Raw genomic sequence first — 19,424 nt, 5'->3', positions numbered from 1 at the left:
GTGTCTAAGTAGATGGCTTAACTAGGTGTGCTGGACTTGTATTCATTCATGTCTTAAATTACAGTTGGGAGGCACACCTTACAGCTAATTGGTGATGTTGGTAATCCTGTAATTATTAAATTAAGCGATGGGGAACTCCTCTTCAATGTTACAGGACAACCATAAATATTTTTCTTTTACCAGTCATTTCTAAGCATTTGTCCAGAAGAAATAACTAATAGTTACCCTGCTGCTGAATTACATGTAGCTCATTTTCAATATTCAATAAATTTGAATACAAATCCTGTTTTTGACTATCCTGTGTATTAGGAAAGGATCTGTAAATAGTATGTAACTATATATTCCTGGTCTAAACCAAAACACAGCTGGTTGAGGTCAGGATGACATTTTATTCTAAGCTTCCTTGCCTCTCTGGGTTTCAAATATCCTGCAAACATGCCTCACGTGAGAAATCTCAGTTATTTTGCAGGTGCAGGTCTCTTGATAAAGGCTCTGCACTGTTACTTTGCCGTGAGTGAATTACCATTCTGCACATGGTAATGCAGAGCTGATGACACTTCTTGGAGAAAGATGAGGCAGAGCTGGTCCTTACTTGGATGTGCTCCTCTTTTCTTGCAGGATTTCAAAATGACTTCTCAGTCAGGTAATCCATGAATGGATTAGGGTTGATTTTTTCTTTTTTCTTATTTTATTCCTTTGCAAACACAGGGGCTGTCCTGCTGGTGTAATCTTAGAGTAGTATTCAGGGAGAACTGTCCATGCTGCTGTCTGTCCTTGGCAGAGGCAGGGAACTTCCACCTTGTCTGTGTCACTGGAAATGACTCAGGAGAGCAGCAGCAGAGCCTGTACATGCTGTTACATCCTGATGCCTTAGGAATCTTTTTCTCTGCCCGTCGATCTGTGTCTTAACAAGCTGGAGTAAGAAGAAACCCCGTGAATGCCATGCAGCTATGGGTGACTTGCTGCTGTGTGCAGGTCATCACACGGGAGCAAAGCACACACCTGCCCTGGGGGTTGCTCTTACACGTGTGCGGTGTTACTACAGGTGCAAAGTGCAGCTTTGCCTCAGCACTGTGTTGCTGAGATGCTCCTGGTGTGGATGTGATCCCTGAGAGGTTCCCTGGGAGTGCAGTGCTGCAGCAGATCCTGACGGTAATCTCATCTTCCATCCAAAAAAGGGGAGGGAGCAGTTCCCTCTGGTCAGTGCAAGGAAGGGGGATTTCATGTGAGCTCCCCAGGGAAGCTGTGTTGGCTCTGAAGTGTTTTCATAGGTGTCCCAGCAGCACTGGAGTCTAGAACTGAGCTGACCTTTGCAGAGTATAGCAGAATGTAACCTAGATGTCAGCTCCAGGGATGCTGCTCATAGTTAGAGAGGTGGAAATAAAATAGCAGTGATACCCAGCTGGGTTCATGCTGCTATTTGGAAATGATGTGATAAGATACAAGAGGCAGGCACTGTTTGTTTATTGGGATGGCAGCCCAAAACCGTGGAGATAGAGCAAGAGGTAACCTGGCATAGGAACATCGACTCACCACCCTTTCCTTCCTTTTTCTCTTCCTCCCTCCCCCAGCTGAATGACATCTCTCATTTTAATTGCACAGGGGAGAGGGAGAAAGGGAAAAGTGCAGCCAGGAGAACCCAGGAATATATACAGTAATTTCACGATTATAAGCCGCACCATTTTGACTAAAATTTTGGTCCGAACCCAAAGTGTGGCTTATAATCAGGTGCGGCTTATATATGGACAAAGAACAAAGAGTTGCTGGTTTAGTTTGGAGGACAGGTGTCTGCTGAGAAAGGCAGGAGCTTCTCTTTGAAATGGAGAATGTAAACCCCCTCCCTCCAAATTATTATAATTTTGAAGTCAAGGGGCTTTCAGGCAAAAATATGGGAATTAGGAATAACAGTTCTTTTCTAGGGACGTTAAAATAGAAATACAGTACTACAAAGAAACAAACTCCAAACCCTGACAAAGTCAGAGTACAACCTGACACCCCATCAGGCAGGGTGTTGGCAGCAGTCCCATTAAATGGTGGCTGCATCCTCCTGCAGTGACAGATGTGGTTCAGTTGGAGCAGTGCTCCTGTACAAGGTGCAGTTTCCCTCCGGAGGTCCAGTGGTGATGTGGAGAAATCCGGTTTTCCTCTGGAGTCCAGTGGAGAAAGGGGCTCCCTTAGTGTCCCAAAACCTCTGTTTTTATCGTGGTAAGAAATGTTGGGCTCTTCCCCCTGGCTGGAGCAACTTCCAATGGGATGCAGTAATTTTATCAGTCCCGCAGTGGGACTCAATGGCCATTAGCAGAAAATGACTGGCTGGAGGAAGGATGGGTTGTGAAAAGATAAAGAACAATGCCCTGCCTGGTTTCAATGGATGGCCCATTAGCAGAATATCTCCCGTGGAGATAAGGATCACTGCCCCCACCCTCAAGAGATGGTGATAGAACAGATACCTTTTATCACACTCTGTATTGTAATGTGTGGCTTATAATCAGGTGCAGCTTATGTATGGACAAAGAATGAAAAGTTGCTGGCACCCGGAATTGCGGCTTATACTCAGTGCGGCTTATAATTGTGAAATTACTGTATATGCCAAAGAAAGAAATCTGCAATAGACAATGTTTGTGAATGTTGTGAAAACATTTGGATTTCAGCTGAGTGGGTCACACAATGAGTTGAATTTCAGTGAATTATTTGTTGTCTGTCCCTGTGGATTTCTTTTGATGTTGAGGTAGTTGGAATATGGATTAATGAGTTGGTAAGGCTCTAACAGCATTTGGTTTCTTTGTGTTAACACTGAACAGGCATGGCTGTTCTCATTCTGCCTTTGTTGTATCATGGTTTGAAGAGGCAGTGTGATACTCTTGTGTATGGAGTGACTTGTGATAGAAAATGGAGTGCCCACATATGGGGGACAATTTAAGATAGGGGAGGTTGCTCACCTCTGTGGCCAGCCTCTCTTCTGATACCTTTCCTTTTTTTTTTCTTTCTCCTTTAATGTTTAGTCAAGCAGCAATAGTTTGCCTTGGTAGCAAGAGGAAACTGAAGGATGTTTTTTTTTTTTTTAGATGCTGAAATTTACTCCGTTCAAAAGTATTCAGTAAGACTAGGAAAGGAAATGCAAGTTCTTGCTTTTCCTAGACAGCAGTAAATTAACAATAGAATTATTTCAGCTTCAGGAAAGAGGAATGTATTTCATCCCACGCTTCCTGAGGGAGTTCATAACTTTTCTGCTGAAGGTGGGCACTAGCAACATAGTTTTTTTGCTGAAGACAAAAACTTGATTGCTCTGATAGGGATCAACTGTTCCGAACTTTTTGTTTTGCAATAGAAGACATGACAAACGATCTTTCATTTGTGAGAAGGGACACTGAAGAAAGCTATGGAAATTGAGAGGAAAACCTTTTTACTGCATTCCTGTCTCTCTCAACCTGTCATCTCCGTCTTCTTAGATCTTTATCCTTGTTATATGTTAACCTTTTTCATTCTTTCTCCACAGAGTCTTTGAGATATGATCTTTTTGTGTCTAGCCACATGGTTAAAACTAGTCTAGGCCGCCCTTGCTTTGTCTGCATTTCTTCTTGACATTCCACTGTCCAAAACAATGTCCATTTTTACTGAAAATCATTCCTATGTGGGGTTCTACAGCTACAGACATAAGCGAATTTTCTTGACCCTTATCTACTGTCATCTGGAATGAAATGCTGCGGAGCACTTGACAGATAGTACCACTTGGCAATGGTGCTTGCTTTGAGGCATTAAATTTTGGTGTTCTGGTTTAGACTGATGATCTCGGAAGTTATTGTAGGATACAAAGCAAAGGTAAATTCTTGCCATTTTCTGTGCTCCAACCTCAGTCCAGGAATATTTGTCTGTCTTTATGGGTCTTTTGCTGTGTTTGCCTACATTAGGATTCCAGTAGCACAGCTTAATTAAAGTCTGGGAAATAGCCCATTTACGGAATCAACTTCCTCTTTGGCCAGCAGGAAACTTGTTCTGTATTACTGTTCTCTGCCCCGCTGTTTGGAAATAATTCCTCTGAAAATGCAGTGCTTTGAAGTGAGGCAGGGCTTGCTGGGGTCTGATGTGGCTGAGGGAAGAGGACTTTGGAGTGCATTGAAGGCTTCTAATAAAACTCTTTCAAGCTTTACATGTTTTATTTTCACTGCTGTGAGATGCTTTGGAATGAACTTTGGGTGGTGTGTCTCATGAAGTCTTGGGGTACAATCTTCTAGTCCTCTAAGCAACTTTTGAGCTAAAGTGACAGTGGGTAGCATAACTTGGACAGTGACCTCCGTTTAGATTACTGAGATATCTTTATTCTGATTCTACCTCACTGGAAGTGTAGGCAGACTAACAGCATTTTTGCGGCATCATATCTCTGCTGTACAAATAAAAGTGCTTGTAGCTGTGTGAGTCCTATCTAATATTTCTATCTGTTGATGACCCTGATGGAACTGCCCTGGTTGAGCAGAATGGTTGAGAGGCCATTTTTACCTTCCTCTTGGTATTTCTGAATATGTTGTGTAGGCTTACTCAAGTGTTAAAAAAACTTGCTGGGTTGGGTGTAAAGGACAATATCAACTCTGTTCTATTTTGTGAGATGCTGCAGCTTGTAGTGATTTGCACCGTTTAACACTTATCTATCTTTTTAGGGTTCATTAAAGAATTGAGTCTAAAGGCAAGCAGAAGGTAAATTTGATTCTAACCCAGTTAAAGAGCACAAACCCAATTGATATCTATCAGTGATACCCACGGGATAGGTTTTTCTGGATCTTATGTTGAGGGGTGTCCTCCAGCACTTCCAACATCATGGTTATGTGGCTGATGGAATGAAGGGAAGGACAGGCTTTATCTCCCTTGTTCTGTGGTGATGTGCACAGAAATGGGGAATGGAGGGAGGTGTTTGTCTGGGAGTCTTGCTATAGACAGTCAAATCTAAAAATGTTTCTTTTTTTATTGAGTTGTTTTGTTTTCTGGCAGAAAGTAAAGTAATTTCACGACTATGAGGCGCACCCTTTTGACTAAATTTTTTCCCCGAACCTGGAAGTGCGCCTTACCGTCCGGTGCGCCTTATCTGATGTACAAAGTTGCGACATTTGCCATCCCGGAAGTGTGAGCTGTGAGGGGAGCCGGAAGTGCCGCGGCAGCCAGGTGGAGGCGGGCCAGGGGGCCCGCGGCACCGCCCCTCCCGGGTCCAAGCAGGCCCGGGGACCAATGGCTGCTGGGTTGAGGCGGGGCCTCGGCCAGCAACTGCACAGGGGGAGCTGGGGGCGGAGCCTCGCTGCAAAAAAAAGTGCGCCTTATAGTCCGGTGCGCCTTATCTGATCTACAAAGTTGCGAATTTTGCCGACTCCCAGGGGGTGCGCCTTATAGTCCGGTGCGCCTTATGGCCGTGAAATTACTGTAATTTCTTTAATAGCAGTCTGTGTACATGGTATATGGTACTCCATCTGGTATAAACAGAATTCTGCTTCTGCTCCATTTGAGCAAGTCTAATATGGTTTTTTCTGTGTTAGGAAGGGTAAACAGTTTTGGAGAATGCACCATGCTTTTGATGATTCACTTTGCTACACTAAATCACTAATTCATTAATTAGGCAAGGTTCCTGTTCAGTACTCTCCAGAGCTGTGCCTCTTGCTGTGCTGATTGTGAAGGAAGACTGGTTGGAGTTAGCCTTTGTGTCTAGTTTCCCTGGTGAGCCTGGGAAAGCCAGGCTCTTTCCAGGTACTTCAGGTTTCTTCCAGACCCAGTGTCATTTGTCTTGCTGCTTATAAACAGAATCTAAATATACTCTAGTCTTTGCAGGGACAGTAGGGCTACTTACATATTTTGGTAGCAATAGCCATGAGCCAGTAGGATCAAGAAGTGTGTCCAGGACGTGCCTCATGGGCTGGGTTAGCTGTGCACTTTGCTGTATTCCTCTCTTGGAGAGGAATTTAGAAATGGTGTGGTATCAGCTGTGATCTAAACCAGCCAAATTGCTTGCTGAGTGTCACTTGAGATGTTTGCTTCCTCCTTAGGAGAATTCTTCTGCTAATGTGCCCTTTTCTGGACCATTGTCTAGATGTCTCATCAGTCAGGAGTGGCTTGTTTTTAGTGCAGTGTGCTCTCTGGAGAGTTTATTTTTAAATAGTTACTGAAGCAACAGTCTGCTGAAATGCTGGAGTGTTAGGGTAGAAGGAATTGAAATGTTTAGTGAGCCTCTGAAAGTTGAGGTTGAAAAAAATACGTTTGTATCTTCTGTTCGATAAGGCTGGTTGAACCTGTGTTCAAGATGACTTGTTTACTTTGTATTTTTCTTTCTTAGAACGCCTCTAGTTTAAATTGTGTATGTTCACAAACTGAAATATTGCCAAACCCAAATGTTTTACTTCAGGGCCTGCTGTGCACTGTCCTTCATTCTCTGCTATAAAAAGATGACTTGTTTTCACCTGTGTTAAATTCTACCATTGTAAGATGAGCTTCATCTTGAGATAGTCACCTTGGAACTGTAGCTCCCATGGAGCAGTAAGGTATTATTACACAGGAAAATCAGCTTAAAGAAAAGCAGTTTGTAAGTCTTCCTTCCTTGTGCCAAAAACCTGGGGACTTTACTGTTTACCGTCTGCCAAAAAAATGAAAAGAAAATGTTTTTCCGAAGGTCAGATTTCCTTATCACGTTGTACTCCTCCAACATCGTAGCCATTCTACTTTATATAATTTTCTGTCTAAAGTCATCAGCTGGATTGTGTCAGGACAAGAATTAAAGTTATTGTGTTAATTTGAAATCATGTCGTGTCACTGATAAATGAAATGATTAATCAAAAGTTGCAGGATTTTTTGCTTCCATGTAAGAGGGGTTGTCTCTTTCTTAATCCGAAGTCTTTTGCTGCTCCATTCCTGTACTCTCCAGCTATCACAAAAGCCCTTCGTTGTTCATTTGACTGTTAAATTATGCTTATTTTATGCTTCTTCAAACTCTCAAGGAGCTCAGGGTTTATAATATGAAAAGTCTGTCACTCCAAGGGTGAGAGAAGCTAAACATTTCCTAAAACTGTAGGTATCAACCAGCATACAGGAAAGCATCTCATGCAGTCAGGACTTTTTGATGGTAGTGGAAAATGGTGGTGAATTCTTCTTGGCATTCATGCAAGCAGTGGTGGTGATTTCTGGGCACGGTGCTTTCTCACCGTAGGGGTCTGCCTGTGCATTCAGCAGAGTGCTTGGGTTCTAGACTCTGGAGAAAGCCAAGAATTTCAGAAGCGTGGAATACACATGGAAGAAAGAGAGGGAAGAATGTGGCCAAGCAGGTTCCAGATGCACAGGTCAGATGTGACCCAGCAGGACAGTGCCTGGTCTCAATTCTTCCTTTTCCTGCTTGTGTCACAGCAGAGGTGCATCTTGAAGGGGAAACTCATAATGGATTTGGAATCAAGTACTCTGAGATTACCACAGTAAATTGAGTATTGACTTCTGTTGGTTTTGAGCATGAATTGCCTTACAATGCTGTGCTAATGGCAATTCAGGAAATGATTCACATGAGTGGGTAGCTGAGCTTGGTTCTTCCAACAGCTGCCTTAGCTTAAGCTAGGTTGGCTTATTTACTAGAATTGTCCTTCATAAACTACAATAGCACTTGTTAATTCCTGACTTGATTGAATGGAGTCCTTTGACAGATGACAGAAGAATGGGGACAGCTTTCAACCTGTCTACAAAGTCAGGGGCTTTGTTACGCGTTGACAAAAGTTTCTATACAATGGTATGGGGTAGAAGGTGTTTCAGTGCTGTGAATTAAATGCTGGGTTGTTACATTGGATATTTCATGGTGTCAGTGGGGTTTGCCACTTGCTTCATCATGTAGGCTCCAATATGGAGAGAATATCCTTAACAAGTATCAGGCAATCTGAGAGCCTAGTAGCTTCTGTAAGCATGTTCTCAAATGCAGTAATGACTTAAAACTTCTTTTTCCCTCAGGTATGAAAAACAGTGTTGTTCTGTATCCCTAAGAAGAAATGCAAAATATATTAGTATTCCTATTTGATAGGATAGCTGCTACTGTATGAAATGCAAACTGCTGTGACATATTTGAGTTTATGCCACAGTTAAATGTGTGCAGTGTCTGTGGAATTTATGACAGCAAAATCTTTAGGTGGCAAGAACAAAGTCATGGGTGTAAGATCAACTTGCATACAGCACTCCTTGTTGAGCAAAAGAATGTTTGGCAGGCATCAACTTTCTATAACCTGATAATATTCAGGTACTGCAGAAAAATTCTTTCTGTGAAGGTCTTGGAAATGGTGGTGGTATGAACTCTGACCTCCCTTTTCAGCTTTGGGTTTAGAGGGGCTTTTCTTGCTAGGTATAGGAGGAAAACATGGTGGACCAACCAGGCTTTTGGTGTGCATGTTCTAATTTGTGAGAACTTGCTAGAGCAGTGGAATGGAGCAGCAGCACATTTCTGGAGTCTCACTGCAGGATCTGGTGGTTACGTCCTACAGTGGTTCATGGCAGGGCAGTGGGGGAGATGAGCTGTGACCTTCTCTGGCAGCCAGAGCCCTGACTCTAAGGAGTTAAAACTTGGAGAGGAATGGACTGAGGTCAGCAGCGCCAATAGTCTGTTCAGTAAATAATTTTCTTTGCATACTGACTCCATTCTTTCACTCATTATTTGCTCCACTTATTCTTTTCCCTTCCTACACACATGCAGGCAAATTTTCTGGCTTCATTTTCCTCTCCTGCCCTGGTCACCACCTTGCAATGGCCACTGATCAGTGTGACCCACCCTCTGGCCAGGGGCTTGTAGAAGATGGGTTTGCTGAGCACAAAGCACCCTGGCTCTGGGATGGACACCTCTGCTCAGCGTAGGAGAGCACGGCTGTTTTCCAGCTGCTCCTGCAAGACTGCAGTGCTCTACAGAATGCAGCAAGCAGGAGAGAGAACACTCCTCAGCCAGACACAGAGGAATTAAGAGCTGGTGCCCACCTTTTTTTCCCCTTGGTGGCGGACTGTGAGCTTCTGGGTGAGTGAACATCTGGTACATGGCGTGCACTTCTCAAGGCTGCTGGGGGAAATCCATTCAATAGCCCTGCTGTTGGAAAGAATTGGGATAAATGGAGGATGAAGCACTGCTTTAATGTGGAGCCTGCTAAACGTAGCAGGCTTTCCCAGGGCTTGGACAGCATGCTATGAAGAGAGAAAAAGCTTTTAAGGATCATCTATCTGAAGATCCACAGAAAACAGCTAGATGAAAAAGTAGGATTTGCGGGGATTGAGTGACCTTGAATGTGTGCTCTAGTGAAAGAAGCAGTACCGTGTGTGACTGGTATTCAGGAAAATATTTTCTGGGAGGCCCTTTTGTTAGGGAAATAAGCAGTTTAAATGTCCTGTATTTGTTGGAAGATTTGATTTTTCAGTGGAAGTGTAACAGCTGCTGCTTGTCACTTTTGTACTTGATCTTGTAAATGCTGCTATCTCCAGGCTCCTGCTAGATGTGCTGACTCTCTTTTGTGGGTGTTAAAGTAACTTAGGAAAGCCCACAGACAGAATGAAATAGGTGCTTAGCAGGTGGACTGTAGCACGGCAGCTGTTAAGAAGACAGCCCAGATATAATCATATATTTGTACTTTTGGATTTGAGGGGCTTTGGTTCTGCAGCGCTCAGCAATCTACAGCCCAATAACTCTTGCCTGCTGTTGGAACACAGCATCTGTGTTCTTTCCCTTAGGGCACTGTTGTCTGCTTCATTCTTCTGGGGTTTTATGCTTTCCATTGTGTTTTTTAAATAAAAAGGCAGTTCTAAAAGCAAACAAACAAAATTCCTTTCTTGTTTGATTTCTGCTTTTCCTTTATGAAATTATTTTCCTGCATTTTCTGATATGACAGCATTATTAGAACCAGGACTTTTTTCAACTAAGCTTTGTTGTTGCAGATCCAGTGGGATAAAGTGAATATGCAGTGCTTACTATGAGGAGTTGTTTTTTACCTTTGGTTTAACTATTGATAGTAGTGGAGTTACAGATCTGAAGATACTAAATCAAGACAATTGTTCATTGTTTTCTGAACAGGCTTTAGATACAGCTTTCCTATTACTACATTGTGCAAGGAAGTGCATTCCTTTTCAGTAAATAGACAGGCTTTAAGGCCCTCAGGTTCTTCAGATCTGAAACAACAGCAACAATCACTAAAACTAAACACAAAAGGAAAAGCAATTACAGGATTTTTAAAAGTGTCTTGGGCAGTGCCCCTACCCTCCATTTGCTTGGTTTTAAAATCCTGGGCTTCTGTGTCCTCTTTGCCTGCTCTTGTCACACAGCACAGCTGTCTGAGAGTGCAGTCTTATCAGAAATCTGATCTGGGTTTAAAAATAGCCTTGCTGGAATAAAAGATGTGAAACGGGGTGGGTTTACAGTGGGATCTGTAAATGGTATTGCTAGTCAGTGAGGAGAATTTCATGGTGAATGACAAGGAAAAGTTGTTCCTTAATGATGTTGTATTTGAGAGGACATAGTGCCCGTGGAGAGCAGGGAGGAGTGTTCCAAGAGAAGTATTATAAGCTTTTATGAAAGAAAGGTGAGAGATGCAAATTAATCAAAGAGAAAAAAATACATCCAGTGCTTAGATGAGGTGCCATAAAATCACCATTTCTATTGAACCATTATTCTTTTCCCATGGAGGGTTTTGGTTCCTAAGCTTGTAATTCTGTTCTTCCTCTTAGCCCTGCCAACTGCTTCAGGTGTGCTTGGGCACTTGTGAACCTTGTCACTTCTGCCTGTACCAGCTGCTTTCATAACAAAGTTTCCCTCTTCCTGTACATTACTTCATAATATTTTTACTAGCAAAATATATGCTAATTGCTCATTCTTAATTACTACTGAATATGTAAAAAAAATCAAAGCTTTTAATAACTGAACACATTTTCCTGTTGATTGGTGATTAGGAGTAGCTTGATGAAGTGTGGGTACCCTAAAAAACTGTGTTCTTTTTTGTTTTTGTTGCAGATTTAGTTTTCAAGTGGGTACTAAAGTACCCATGTGCTTTAGGTTGAGTTGTCTTGCCATATAGTGCCTCTTTTATGCTTCCTTCAAAGGGCTTGGCACTGATTCAACAGGGCACCTTTTACTGTAGTGAGGTCTTGGGGTGCTGAGTTCATGTAAAAAGGAGGGGCAGACTATGCCAGGACTTTGTGAAGTATTGGAATGGAATTCCATCAGAGGATGGTGGGAGGTGACCTGTCTCGAGCAGCCACCCGAAGGAATGGAATTTGTGTCTCTGCAGAGCAACTTGAAATAAGATGCTGTGCCTCCTTTGTGAAGGAGGAGTGTAAACCTGGTGGAGTCAGTGCAGTTTTCAAACAAATTCTGGAGAGAAATCAGACGTTCTAACCCTGATGGGTCTGGATGATACTCAGCTTTACAAAGCCTAAGGAGCAATTGAAAAGAAGCCAAACTGGAGAGGAAGGACCTAGCTTTCTTTGCTGTTGCACCTGTGCACAGGGTGGATTGCATACTGTACACACTCTGTACTACTCAGGAGTGTGATATTGATGGTTACCTTTCTGTACTTTGCTCTCTAGGTGAGATCAGGAATCGGCAGCAGCGGGGTTTCTGTCTGTAGTCTGTCCTTATCTAGGAAAGCAGCATTACGTTTTTAATGGATGAGAATACTTTTGATCTAACATTACACTGAAATTCTTTCATCTCTGGGTGTTCCTGCCCTTTTACCAAAAGGGTACTAGTCTTTGTCCTGTCAGTTTCTGAATGGAGATAAATGAAATGCAGCATTATTGTTCTGGAGTTGACCTTCATGAGCTAGGATAGGAGTCTAGGGCTCTTAATACACCCATCCCAAGAACAGGAAGAGGGAACCTTTTGCTGTCTTGGAGATGTGATGTGTGTTTGCGGGCATGAAAAGCAACTAATGAATATTTATACATGTGCTAATGAAGTCCTACATCTGTTTTTACAGATGCATATGGGTATGGACTTGCAAGATACCAGTGTGGGTGTGAATAGAAGCAGGCCTGGGAAAATTGTGATAGCTTGTAACTGTGTCACTTGGCACATACAGTGTGTTCAAATGCCTACTTGCAGCAGAACAGTATTAAAAGGAAAAAAAAAAATCCACCCTTTTGTCCCTCCCCAAGACAGTCATGAACCCTAGGGGCTTTTTTAAAAGCATAACTATCCCTTGCTGAAAATATTAATTGTACTTCCTGACTCTGGTGACTTGAAATGGGGAGCCCTGTTCACTTCCCTGAGTAGGCAAACCTTGTAGTGCTGCTTGTGGGAAAGTGAATGCTGTTCAAGTGAACCTGAAACCCTTTTTAATTTACTGTGAAATTTAGAATTTGAGTGGCTGGTGGGGAAGCTGGCAGTTTTGTTAGACTGCATGCTGGAAGCTGTTTCTAGGGATGTGAGCATTGAACCCTTCTGTGACAAAGATTTCCTTCAGTGCTTGCTTGTTTTTAAGAGATTGGTGATTGACAGAGCCGTTATAAAATCTGACCTGCTTAAATTTAGGGGTTAGTTACAAGAATGTTTGTTTCTGAAGAGGGGAGTGTGTTTTATTTGTCTACCTACAGTGTTCCTGAAGCCTTTCCTTGACACCTCTAGTGTTTCTGAAATGTCTGTCACACCTGATGACCCCTGCCATGAACTGCATTTGTTTCTCTAGCAGAATCATTTCATAGCAAGAGCCTCAGTATTTGATTCTGAAATGTTTGTTTGTGGAATTATTATTTTTATTTAAATGTTGAAAGAGTCCTGATTCATAGGAGGGAACACAGATTCTGTTATTTTACTGCAGTCTAGCTAACGTGAGAAATAAAAATATAGTGTTCTGCTGTGTTTTGGTTTCTCTCATTGTACTCTTGTTTTTAAAAGGTGTTTGACCTTTTCAGAGGACTGACCTAGTGGACCCAGCCTGTTTTGCTTTTAGCATTCACAGTATCTTTTTTAAAACGGTTATTTTACTGTGTATTTCATAATTTTTGTCTGTAAGCTTCTATAATTCAAGCCTTCGGTTTCTCAGGGCAGTCCTGAGTTAATTATCCAACCTCTTTTGTAATTTTGTAACATTAAGTGGTTTTTTTTCAGAAAACCGAGAAATAAATAGGCTTTATGACTGTTTAGTGGCTTTGTCAGCGTGATGAATGGAGATCTTCAGTATGGACTAAATTTGGGTTCTTCATTACAAATATCCCAACTACTGCCTTTAAAAAAAAATAGGCAGAGTATGTGACTAATGTAAACTTTGTATAACTTGGTCAGTCCTGGGAGCTGCGCTGAAATACACAGTGTAACCTTTTTTTATTATAATTCTGTTTCTGGCAACAATCATACTCGTGGTGCTTTCCCAAGGTGTCCTGCCACAACAGGTGAAAAAAAAAATTGTAGCAGGGAAATTCAATGCATGAGCTGTTGCATACAGTGCAAATTAGTGAATAAATAGTCCAGTAACCAGAGCTACAGACTTGAACTGAATTGGAGTTGATGTTTGAGGATCAATATACCCTGAGTGAAGCAATTGTTCATATTGGAATATGTTACATTCTGCTTCTGGCATGAGAGTATGTGCTCCATCTAGTTCTGATGATTGCCAGTGCATGGATTTCCTTCCTGGATATCACTATGCCCTCGGGTGTGCTTTTTTACTATTGACCAGTCTGACTGCAAATCATTTCTTTTATGCTTGTTCCTGTGTGCCTTTTTTGTTTGTTTCTTTAAAATCCTGGTCACACTGAGTTATCTGCTTTTAAGTTTGTGGAAATTATTTTCACAAGGTGTCAGGTAGTGAGTATCTCAGAGACCTTTCTTTGTGTCTTTCAAGTTAACTGATGGAGAAGTGGCAGCTCAGTTTGCCAGGGCTAATGTATTGGAACCTGTGGAATTCTTCCTGCTCCTGCTTGGCATGCTAATAAGGATGAAATAACAGTAAAAAGAAAAAAAAAAAAAGAAATTAGTACTACTGTCCTGAAAAGGGATGTGAGCCCAGCAGCCTTATGTGGCTTCTGTCGTCTTGTGCTGGATTATTTACTATAGTAAACTTGACTTGTATTTTTATTGGACTTGTGAAGGAGTCCAAATTTTACAACTGTATTTAACACTTGTAGACGAGTGGGAGGTTCTCCTGTGTATGATATGTAGAAGCCCTCACTTTTGATTTTGTAGAAGGATAATCAGTGAATAGTTCCTAGACCAGTGTTGTCACTGGTGATACAGCTTGGAATGAAATTAAAACAACCCCTGGACTGATTTCTTTTACTTAAGAGCATAATGTGAGAGTGTGTGGTTTGCCAGCTGAAGAAAGTGTGCATGGTTGCTTTTTTTGGCTCAGCTGTGACTTTTTAAAACACTTAAATGAGCAAATGACTTGCTCCTTTCCCTGATCTGGCTAGTTCTTTCGCACCTTCATTTGAGGCACATTCACAGATTCCAAGCAGGGTTTTTTGAATGACTGATTGGCTGGGTATGAAGGCACAACTTGGGCTTTTGTTGGTACACAGCAGTAGTAAAAATGATAATAAAGAGGTGGTGTGCCCTGGCTGATATTAACCTAACTGTCCTAACTTCTCTCCTAAAGGCAGTAATGCCTTCCTTGGTGGTTAGTGCAGAGCTCACACATCCAAGATGGAACCATGAGTCCTGACTGGAGGCCCAGAAGATAATTATTTTGGGATGGAGCTGTGTCTTCAGCCCCTAGATGCATTTCAGATATTTGGTTAAGGACAAGTAAAACCACGTTTTCCCAGTTCTCTTCTGGTCTGTTGTAGCAACAATCTGCTGTGTGGTTATCAGAAGCAAAGTGAATAATTTCCTTTGTGCTTTTCCAGTAGGTGCCAGTTTGCTGATGGTGGGAAGCAGAAGTTTGGATCTGAACTGTGAGATGAAAGGGTTCTGCTTAGTTCTTACTGAAACAGCTTTGGCTTTGGAGGTTTTATCAGAAGGGAAAATATCCTCTACTTTTCTGTGGAAGATGGTTAGTGTGTTTGTGTTTTGTATATTTTGACTGAAAAAGGCATTCCATTTCCTTCTATTGTTGCACAGAGTCTAGACAGCATTGTCCAGTGTTTGCAGCTTGCATTAATAGAATTTTTTGGTTGTTTTTCATATGTTTGTGTGTCTGCAGCAACAGTTATGGTTTGAATTGTAATTTCCTTTGCTCTTTTCCAGGTTTATGTTCAGTACTTGTGCTATGGCTAAGCAGTGGAGATTGATTTTGGCAGATGGAAGAAATGTCCTTATCTTGACTGTTGTTTCCTTGAAAATACTATACTGCTTACAGGTTTTCTACTCAAGTGTGTGCTATGCTAACAGAATGAGGGAAATTTCAGTGTTATTTTTGTCAGCTTGACAGTGTGTCATGCTCAGATTTTGTTTGCATGACCAGTTTTCTTGTGTGCTGCAAAGATGTTTATAAACTTTACTGGAACCAGAGAAGACACTGTGTTTGAACAAGTGTAATTGGTATTAGGGCATGCCTGCAGTTTGGTTTGTAGAAACATTTCTGCCTATGGAGCTCAGACTTGACAGCTGAGGAGACCTCTTCATCTCACAAACTTGCATTTATTGCAGTGCTGTTTTTCTCCTATGAAACAGAAGCAGAGGCACCAAATAGTCACATTTGGCTTGACGGAGTTACTCTTTGGCTGAGGATAGGCGTGTTGACACTAGTCTAGTTCTGACAGGTGCCCTATTCTACTCTCCTCTTTAAAAACTGGTTTTAGGTGTTGCTTTCAGCAATAATGTGCTCGTAAGTCCTGTCTAAATAAAACTTGTGTGCTACAAATGGAAGACAACTCTGAAGCGTGCATTAAAAACATTGCTTTGAATATGGTAGGATGGAATAAGGAAATCCTAAAGAGAACTTGCCTCTGAATGGGAAGGGCACAACTCCTTTTTGTAGTTTGCAGTGAGATGTAGAAATGCAGCATCTCGCTGACTGTACAAATAACAAACCTTTTCCCATTCTGTTCTCAGGGAATGCTCCAGTGTTTGTGCTGTTATCTCATGTGCCAGGGCTATCTGCTTTTCTGGGCCACAGCCCATAAACCAAAAGAGCTGTTTTGCCTCTTGCTCTCTGAGCCTTTTTCCTCTGCTGTCAGGAGAGCTCCATGTTTGGAGGAGCACAAAGCGCTCTGTGCAGGCAAGATAACCGTGGAGCTGATGTTTCTAGGAGAGGCTTGGCTCTATCACCAGCTGCTGTCAGCTTGCCCCTGGACTTTGTTACAGGGTTGATAGCTCTCTCCAAGAGCCAGAGCTTAGTGTCCCTGTGTTGAAGTGCTGCAGACTGGCTGGGGAGAGCTGTGTGCACACAGAATGCGTTTGTGCATGTGAGGAGGGCAGCATTTAACTGTAAAGTGAATTTTTACTGCCTGCTTGAAGGTCTGCACTGGCATCTGTAGGAATAAGGAAGGAAGGTTGCTGGCATGGGCTGGGGTAAATGGGCAGGGCACACAACAGAACTTGGCTGACAGCAGCTATCCTTACACTGATCAAGAATATTGGTGTCATCCTAAAATGTGAGGATGCAGTGTTCTGCAGTCCTAGGTATGCTCCCAGTCTCTGAGGAAGCCTTTCTAGAATTTAGGAACAGTCTCAGCAGGAACAGCTGGCTTTTTGTGGCACAGCATGCTTCTGGTAGGGCTTCCTGGAGGGCTTGAGGAAAAAACAGAAGTCAAATTGTTGTAGGGCTCAGTGGGATTTAGATGTGCAGATATTACCAAGTCTTCTGAAGAGAGCTCATCTGATAGACCTTTATAGGGCCTGTCTGAACACAAGTGGTTACAGCTGAGATGCGTGATTTTGAGGAACTGACTGAAAAACTTTGGTTATTATAGAAGTAATAAAGAGTAAAAGTTCCATAAAACCAAGGTACTGGCTTTTAAAATTTGGATGCCTTTGTGTCATCCAGCCATCTGTTACATCATTTAGTAGCGTTGCCAGTGTGATGAGGGTAATTTGGCAAATAAAGGGTTTGGTGTTAAGGTTTTGTTTGGTTTTTTTGTCGTCCTTTTTTTTTTTTTTTTAATTTTGATTCTTGATTTATCATTTCCAAGGAGACCCAAGAATAAGCCTGGAGTTAAATTCATCCATTTGATGACAAGCTTGAATCCTTGAAAACCTGCAACTCTGGACAAATCAGTTTATTGGAAAATAAACCTGATCACAGGGTTTCCAGGTCTGAGGATAGAGAGAGGGCTTTAAGATCTTGCTTTTAACTCCTGCCTCTGTTTCTCTGCTGATATTCTGTCTCCCTTAATTTTTCCAGCACTGGTGCTAGTGGTCCCCGTTTGAATCTCAAGATAATATTCTTTCACAGGTCAAAGTCTTGGACTGTGCTTCAGCAACCCTCACTTGGGTTTGTGTGAAACAAAGTATTTTACTGATGAGTCTCCATTAGTTGGAATAAGTTGTTGAGTTTTAAAGGAAGGATGATGTGGGATAGACACAGACCTCTACAGTGGAAGCTCCTTTTGAAAAAAATTTTGTTTGGGAGTTAGGACTAAACTCTTACGGTTTTGCGCTGTGCTCAGAGACTAATCCTTGGCTTCTGTTCACTTAGACAGTACACGTAGAGATGGTTCTCTCTGAGCCTGGTCCCTGTTGATCAGAATTTGCAAATGGGTTTAGCAGGTGCATGACACAAGCAGTTGGGTTCAGATATTGGCAGTAGAGTCCATTCACTAACTGTTAAGTTGAAGGTATTTTCTTGTCTAAGAGCCTGTTAATTCACAGTTATACAAATATCTTGGAGATTTATAGGATGCAAGTTCAAGTGTTCCCTTGAAATTGGAGTAGTAATTCTATAATCTTCCTGCTATACAGCTACCAGAGTGATTCAGTACAAAATGAAGCAAATTTGCAAATCCCTTGTGTATTCATTGCCCAGGCAACTTCTGGTCACATTACTCCTCTGGTTGGATCTTCAGCTAAGAGTTCTTTGAAGAGCCTAAGTAACTGGTTTGTGGCCCTGAGGGGAGATTATGGAGTTATTGCCTTCCCTAACTCTCCTTGCCTTAAAGCAGTAGGAATATGGAAAAGATTATACTGCTACTTGTGCTGTTAATACAAGCTGGGCCTTCATCCTTCTAGGTTGTTATCAGTGATATTTCTATCATTTTATCAAGTGAAGTGGCCTCTCAAAAGCACCTCAAGTCGTAGGTTTGTTTAGTGCTTACTGGAAAGCTTTCCTTCTGGATTCAGGAACATTCCCATAAGGACCCTTTTCACATTCAGGGCATAGTGAGGTTATTGTGTTGGAGAGTAACAGGTTTGCTTAACGTTCACAGAATGCTTTCTAAGTGCTTGTGGTGCCTTTTCATTGAGGGAGATGTTTGGGCATTCATAAAATCACAGAGTGGGTTTGGGTAGGAAGCAAGCAAGTTGGAACTGGGTTATCTTTAAGGTCCCTTCCGTCCCAAACCATTCTATGATTCTATGATTTTTCAAGCAGTATTACTCTAACATTTTTTCCATCTTGTAGAGCTTGGTAACCACAACTGGTACAAAGACTTGTTAGTCATGACAACTCTCTTGTTGAAGTAATAGATTTAAAAAATGAAAGTCTTTTCTAAGTGTGTTAACTTTGTGGTTCAGAAATGTGGTCATGGTTTCAGACTGTTCTAGAATGGAAAGTAACAGGCACCAAAAATCAGTTATTTTTTTGATTGTTTTAGAGTATATGTAAGCCTTAAAAGTTTGGTTCCAGTTCTAATATATTTAGTCTAGAATGTACTTGTCTGGTACAAAGTGGAGATACCATACTGGAGAAAATGCTGAGCCATAAATGTAAATACTTGTGATTGATGGGAAGAGACTGAAGCTGAGTTTTGAAGTCCCATGGTAGAGCTATTGCCTTTCAGCTTAGTTCCTCCTTTCAGGAGTGTCATGGTGCCCATGGACTAACCTCAGCTCTAGAAGAAGTTAGGTTTGTCTCAAATGAACAGCAGCTGCAGGTGTTGTGCCTTTCTCAAGATACACCACCAAATATTAGATTTTTTTCTTAAATAGCAATTGTTGTACAAAGTAACACAGCTGTTGTTAACATGCATAAAAGCTTATGTGAGAGACATAGTGTGTGATAAAGTATGAATAACTCTGATCTGTAAATGCTGCTGCATTTGGTGTTTGGTCCTCTATGTAGTCAGGGAGTGAGTATATGTGGGGAACAATAGTAAAAAAGGCTGAAACTTGAAATGAACAAATAACTGCTTTTGAATATGTACTACCCAAAAGCTCATGTTTTGTAATCTGAAAAATAAATATACATGGGGGGGGGGTGATGGTGGTGGAAATCCACCTACCCATAAAAAATACTTCTGATATTCATAGGTTTCCTCACACTCTCAACAAGTTGTTTTGATGAAATTAACATAGCTATGTGGATCAGCTTTTGTTAAGAATAAGAGAACAAGCCCAGAAATATGACCTGTACAGGGAAACTTCT

General features: G+C 41.7%; 1 protein-coding gene across 18 annotated transcripts in view; it reads left to right on the top strand.

The window, feature by feature from the left end:
- Nucleotides 1–19,424, top strand: part of MICAL3 (microtubule associated monooxygenase, calponin and LIM domain containing 3) — a 159,028-nt gene that overhangs the window by 9,224 nt on the left and 130,380 nt on the right. The window contains exon 1 of one of the 18 annotated variants that reach the window (XM_033056881.1): nucleotides 8,933–8,998. The exons of the other annotated variants lie outside the window; for them this stretch is intronic. The gene's annotated coding sequence lies outside the window, so the exon portion shown is untranslated. Of the gene's footprint in view, nucleotides 1–8,932; nucleotides 8,999–19,424 lie in introns of those variants that run through there. 18 annotated transcript variants of the gene reach the window in all.

Source organism: Catharus ustulatus, chromosome 4 (assembly GCF_009819885.2).
Source record: "Catharus ustulatus isolate bCatUst1 chromosome 4, bCatUst1.pri.v2, whole genome shotgun sequence".
Lineage (NCBI taxonomy): Eukaryota > Metazoa > Chordata > Aves > Passeriformes > Turdidae > Catharus > Catharus ustulatus.
The sequence above is the reverse complement of the archived record's forward strand: the minus strand, read 5'-3'. Positions and strand labels throughout refer to the sequence as shown.